General features: G+C 40.3%; 1 protein-coding gene across 1 annotated transcript in view; it reads right to left on the minus strand.

Moving 5' to 3' along the window:
* Nucleotides 1–4,469, minus strand: part of FAM135B (family with sequence similarity 135 member B) — a 163,465-nt gene extending 158,996 nt beyond the window's left edge. Inside the window, exon 1 of the mRNA XM_087962221.1 lies at nt 3,251–4,469. The gene's annotated coding sequence lies outside the window, so the exon portion shown is untranslated. The remainder of the gene's footprint in view (nt 1–3,250) is intronic.
* Nucleotides 4,470–6,143: the final 1,674 nt, after the last annotated feature.

The following is a 6,143-nucleotide window of genomic DNA, read 5'->3' on the forward strand; positions in this document are numbered from 1 at the left end:
GAATAGAATAGAATAGAATAGAATCAGAATTGGAAGGGACCTTGGAGGTCTTCTAATCCAACCCACTGCCTAGGCAGAAATCCCTACACCATTTCAGACAAAAGATTATCCAATCTCTTCTTAAAAACTTCCAGTGTTGGAGCACTTACAATTTCTGGAGGCAAGTTGTTCCATTTATTAATTTTTCTAACTGTCAGGAAATTTCTTCTTAGTTCTAAGTTGCTCCTCTCCTTGATTAGTTTCCACCCATTGCTTCTTGTCCTACCCTCAGGTGCTTTGGAGAATAACTTGACTCCCACTTCTTTGTGGCAGCCCCTGAGATATGGGAACTCTGCTATCATGTTTTCCCTTGTCCTTCTTTTTATCAAACTAGACATACCCAGTTCCAGCAACTATTCTTTATCTGTTTTAGCCTCCAGTCCTGTAATCCTCTTTGTTGCTTTTCTCTGCACCCTTTCTAGAGTCTCAACATCTTTTTTACATTGTGGCAACCAAAACTGAATGCAGCATTCCAAGTGTGGCCTTACCAAGGCATTATAAGGTGGTATTAACACTTCACATGATCTTGATTCTGTCCCTTTGTTTATGCGGCCTAGAACTGTGTTGGCTTTTTTGGCAGCTGCAGCACAGTGCTGGCTCATATTTAAGTGATTGTCCACTAAGACTCCAAGTTACTACTATTGAGCAAGGTACCACATGTACTGTACCTGTGCCTTTTGTTTTTCTTGCCAAAATGTAGAGCCGTACTTTTTCACCATTGACACAGGTAGTCATCAACTTACGATTGGGCCCATTTCCATTGCTAAGGAAGGCAATGGTTAATTGAAACATGCCCAGTTTTATGACTTTTATTTTGCCATGATTGTTAAGCAAATGTGGCTTCCTTTGCTGACTTTGTTTGTTGGAAGTCAGCTGGGAAGCTTTCAAATAGCAATCGTGTGATCTCAGGATGCTGCAATCATCATAAATAAATGCCAATTGCTGAATTTTGATTGAATGGCTAGAGATATTGCAATGGTTGTAAGTGAAAGGACCAATCATAAGTCTCTTTTTTCAGTGCTGTAGTAATTTTGAACATTCACTAAATGAATGGTTGTTAGTGAAGGGCTACCTGTTATGGGTTCTCCGCACTGAGTATGTTCAAGCTGAGACTGGATTGAAATACTTGCATTAAGAGGCGGCACAATTCGATGACCCAAATTCCCCTTTCAACTTTCCCATTCTAGGTTTGTTAATACAAACGATCAAGCAGTTTACCCATAAGAAAAGAAGAATCTGTTCAAGTCAGGAACAAAATTAGAAGTGTAGAAGTCCTAGAATTCCGGCTGGTGGATATTTGAGCAGTTACCCCAAAGAAGAGAGGGTCAACTTATTCTCCAACACACCAGAAGGCAAGACAAGAAGCAGTGGATGGAAACTAATCAAGAACGGAAGCAACCTGGAATTAAGGAGAAACTTCCTAACAGTGAGAAAAATTAGCCAGTGGAACGGCTTGCCTTCAGACATTGTGAGTGCTTCATCACTGGAGGCTTTTAAGAAAAGTCTGGACAGCCACTTGTCTCAAATGGTATTGGATCTCCTGGTTGAGCAGGGGATTCAGCTAGAAGACCTCCAAGGTTCCTTCCAGCTCTATTCTGATTGATTAATTGATTGATCAATTGAATCATAGGAACACTGATGAGAGATGGAGTGAACGTGGATCATAATGTACAGCTTACATTTAGGGGAAAAATGCAACCAATAGTCCTTCTTTCAAGCACTATTATACTGGACGCACTGGATTTGCTGCAGAATCACAGATTTGCTCACCCCAAATAAGTCTCAGTGCTGTAACAAGGATTCACTCCCAATGTAAAGGTGCATAATATTATGGTCCACTTTAGTCACTGTTCCAAAAAAATCTGAACTGAATTCATCCCTGAACTGAAGAGCCTGGACAGCCACTTGTCTGGAATGGTATTGAGTCTTCTGATTGAGCAGGAGGTCAAAGGTCTCTTCCAGCTGTATTCTGATTGATTGATTGATTGAATCAATCATACGAGCACAGTCAAGAGATGGTGTGGTTGTAGATCTTACTGTGCAAGTTATATTTAGGGTGAAAAATGCAACTAATTGCTCTTCTTTCAACTTGTATGGGATGTACTGGATTTGCTGCAGAATTGTGGACTTCCTCGCTCCAAATAAGTCTGAGTGTTGTAACCAGGATTTACTCCCAGTTTAAAGGTGTATAATATTGTGGTCCACTTTAGTCCCCCGTTCCAAAAAACAACCCTGAAATGAATCTATCCCTGAACTGAAGATTCTGGACAGTGGGCACGCAAGACTGTCCACTCTCTGAGACACACTAGACTGAACATACCTTTGACTCAAGTCAGGTGCACATGTTTGGTAGAGGGAAGATTACAAACAATCTCTCTTGCTATCGATTTCTATTGCTGAAACATCAGAAGAGCTGAAGAGGATAAGTGAACCTTGGAGCAAGGGGATATCTCTCTGTGTATCTAATACTATGTTAGGTGATCCAACACTCTGACGCATGCTAAGGCATCAACTATGTAACCCAGTGTTTTGATAACATGAGCTTTCATGATCTCATCTCCCCCCCCCCTCCTCTAATTCCCTCTTAGCTTTATTTTTTCTTATTTTCCCAATATGTAACCTTTTGGCATTGCACGCAGTATACGGGATTTACATACACACCAACAACACACAGGCAGGGAGACACAAACAGATCTGAGTCAATGTCAATTAAATCACTCTGACAGATATTCTACCAAAGTGTAGCAATATCCCCCCTCTGTGTGTGTGTGTGTGTGTGTGTGTGTGTGTTTAAGAAGATTATCTGCTGCTATGTCAGCCTCTTATCTAAGCAACTGCTCACTTTTTATTCCGAATAAACTCTGCCAGCATCTTTTTCACCTTCTCAGCGTACCATACTGTGTCTCTTCCGTAGCATCTCCCTTCAACAACCTACATCAACATTTGACAAAGCTTGTTTCATTTGCTTTTTGAACATTTGCGATTTCCTCCCACACCCCCAGTTGCTGATAAAGGAGGAAAAACTGAAGCTTCTCTTAAAAAAAGAAAGAAAGAAAGAATGAAAGAAGAAGGGGGAGGAAGCAGGCATTGCTGATAGGGAAAAATATTATTTATTTTAAAGGTACTAGCAATCAAAAAGATACATAAATAATCCCAATGCAACCAAAGGAAAGAGATTGGTGAACAGAAATGAGGAGGTGGGGATATTTACCTGGGTATCCTTTGGCTTCTCTGCAGTGCACTCTTCTCATCTCTTTCTTTCTCCCTCCTTTTCTATCTGTCCATCTTCCGGGAAACGGCAGAGTAGTGATTGCTGCATCTCTCGGTTGTAGCGGCTGAGCAGTCCGACAAAGCCAGTTTGTAAAAATGCAGCCAATGCTACCAGCCTCTGGCTTCTACCAGGACTGCTGCTGCTTTTCCTGATACTGATGATGCTAAAGAGGAGGAGGAGGAGAAGGAGCAGGAGGAGGATGTGGATGGTGCTGATGCTGTTGCTATGGTGATGGAACTTGGCAGTACTCCACAGTGCAACAGCTGCTAGAACTCCTGGTTCTTTCTTTTCCAGGCAGGACCCAAAGCTTGTTGCAGTACAAGCTGAAAGTAATTGCCAGGTATAGTTGTAGTGCCATACAGCAGTTCTTGGTCAGGGACCAAGCTTTTAAAACCATCTCTTTCTCAGAAGATGGAGACAGAAAGTATCTTCAAGAAGAACAGGACAAATGTGGAACAGAAAGAACCTTAGGAACTGCCAAAGTGATATATTGCTTATTTAGTCCCCTAAAAAGAATATCCATGTTAAAAGCAAGAATCATTCAGCAGATCCAAGAGGATGAAATACACAAGTGAGACTAAACCACCACAACAACAAGAACAACAACAAGCCAACCATGAAAAGCAATGGTGAACAATTTCATGGTGTACCTGAGATCTATAAGTCCAAATGATATTCTCATAAAAACGGGGAAAAATGGAGGAAGTAGTCAAAGAAATTTAAGAAAGAACAGAGAAACTAACATTTTATTTTTATTTATTTTATTTATTTGTTTGCCAAACATGTACAAGATAACAAGTACAAGTATGAACATAAGCAAGGCAATGGGGGTAAATACAGATAAATGGGGACAGTAAGACAGGGATGGTAGGCACGCTGGTGCGCTTATGCACACCCCCTTTAAGGACCTCTTAAGAATGGGGTGAGGTCCATGGTAGACAGTTTGAGGTTGAAGCTGTGAGCGGTTGAGGCTGTAACCATGGAGTCTGGTAGGACATTCCAGGTGTTGACCACTCTGTTGCTGAAGTTGTATTTTCTGCAGTTGAGTTTGGAGCAGTTTACCTTGAATTTGTATCAGTTGTTTGCCCATGTATTATTGTGATTGAGGCTGAAGAAGTTGTTAACAGATAAGACATTGTAACAGACAATTTTGTGTACTATGCTTAGATTATACCTCAGGAGGTGCAGTTCTAGATTGTCCAGGCCCAAAATTTCGAGCCTGGAGGCATAGGGAATTCTATTGTGAGTGGACGAATGGGACTTCATATGAAATGTTTTCCCATGGGACTTTGTACAAAATGTTTATCCTAAAATAAATTCATAAATTGCTATTTTAATAGAATCTAACAGGCTTAGAACGTGTAAGGCAGACAATGCATGGTCAAATCTTCCATCTGTCTTTTTATTTCATTCAAAAGGAGTTAAAAATTATGGGGCAGACAGTCAAATGTTTGTTCAGCTATGTTTTTTGAAAATGAAAAATGATCAAAATAGATGAAATTTTTCATCACTGAAATGGAAAAAAACTCCCAATGATTATTTTTAAAAAAACATGCTAACCTTAGAATGGGATGCTGAATTAGATATCATCTCATTTTTAGGGGCAGGTTATTCACATTTTTGAAAGATGATAGGTGATAAATGATAGATAGATAGATAGATAGATAGATAGATAGATAGATAGATAGATAGATAGATAGATAGATATTCAGTTTGACAGAAAACTATTCTAAAATTACGAGTTCCAGGTATCCTTGTAAGAGAAGAAATAGATATTTTGCGATCTCCTGAACTAAAATTATATTTATTATACTTACTAAGCTTTTGTCAGCCTCTGCTGACATTGTCAGAGTATTGAACTACCATTACTTGATTGCTGCAGAGGGCAGGACAAGAACCAATAGATTAAAACTGCAAGGTATGCCAGCTCTGGTGGCCTAGAGTTGGAGCTCTCGCCTCACAATCGGGAGGCTGTGAGTTCGATCCTAGGTACAGGCTAATATTTGGAATAGGCTCTCCTGCACGAGCAGGGGGTTGGACTAGATGACTTCCAAGGTCCCTTCCAACTCTGTTATTCTAAGTTCTAAGAAACCTATTCAAGCTAGATACCAGGAGAAACATCTAACTATATGAAATGTCAGCCAAAGGACCATATTAAATGATGACCTACCCTTTGCTAGAAGTTCTCAAAAGAGACCACAGGCAGTCCTCCACTTATGACCGCAATTGAATCTGAAATTTATGTTGTTAAATGAGAAATTTGTTAATTGAGTTTTGCCACATTCTACAGTTTTTCTTGTCACATTTGTTCACGGAATCTGGCTTCCTCCATTGACTTTACTTATCAGAAAGTCTCAGAAGGAGACACTTCAATTGTCATAAATAGGAACCAGTTGCCAAGCATCTGGATTTTGATCATGTGACCATGGGGATGCTATGACAGCCATAGGGAGGGGCAGGTTAGTTTCAAAAAGTGAAAAATAGAGACATGGCTGCCTTAAATATATAATGTATAGAATGGTTTTTTCTTCATCCTGATTGGTTGGGAGTCTTGGACTGTGTTTATTGGTCTTGGAATTTGCTGTGTTCTGCTTGATTGGCGTTTCTAATATCTTCTGTCTGTTTTGTGGCTTTTTTTGTCTTGATTGGCTGGCAACATTGTGTTTCCTGTATTGGAGGCTTTTAGTGTGGCTTGGCTCCGAGTAAATGGATGGTTATCATTTATTAGGAAGCTAGGTTTCATCTGGGTGCCTGGGTGTGTTTGAGCTGGAGGTATCAGGGGGGATCTGTTTGTGCCCAGGTGTTTGCCTGGCTTGTGGTGTGGAGATTTTTT

Source organism: Notechis scutatus, chromosome 3 (genome assembly GCF_049901735.1).
Source record: "Notechis scutatus isolate UNSWTSFEM ecotype Mainland chromosome 3, rNotScu1.2, whole genome shotgun sequence".
NCBI lineage: Eukaryota > Metazoa > Chordata > Lepidosauria > Squamata > Elapidae > Notechis > Notechis scutatus.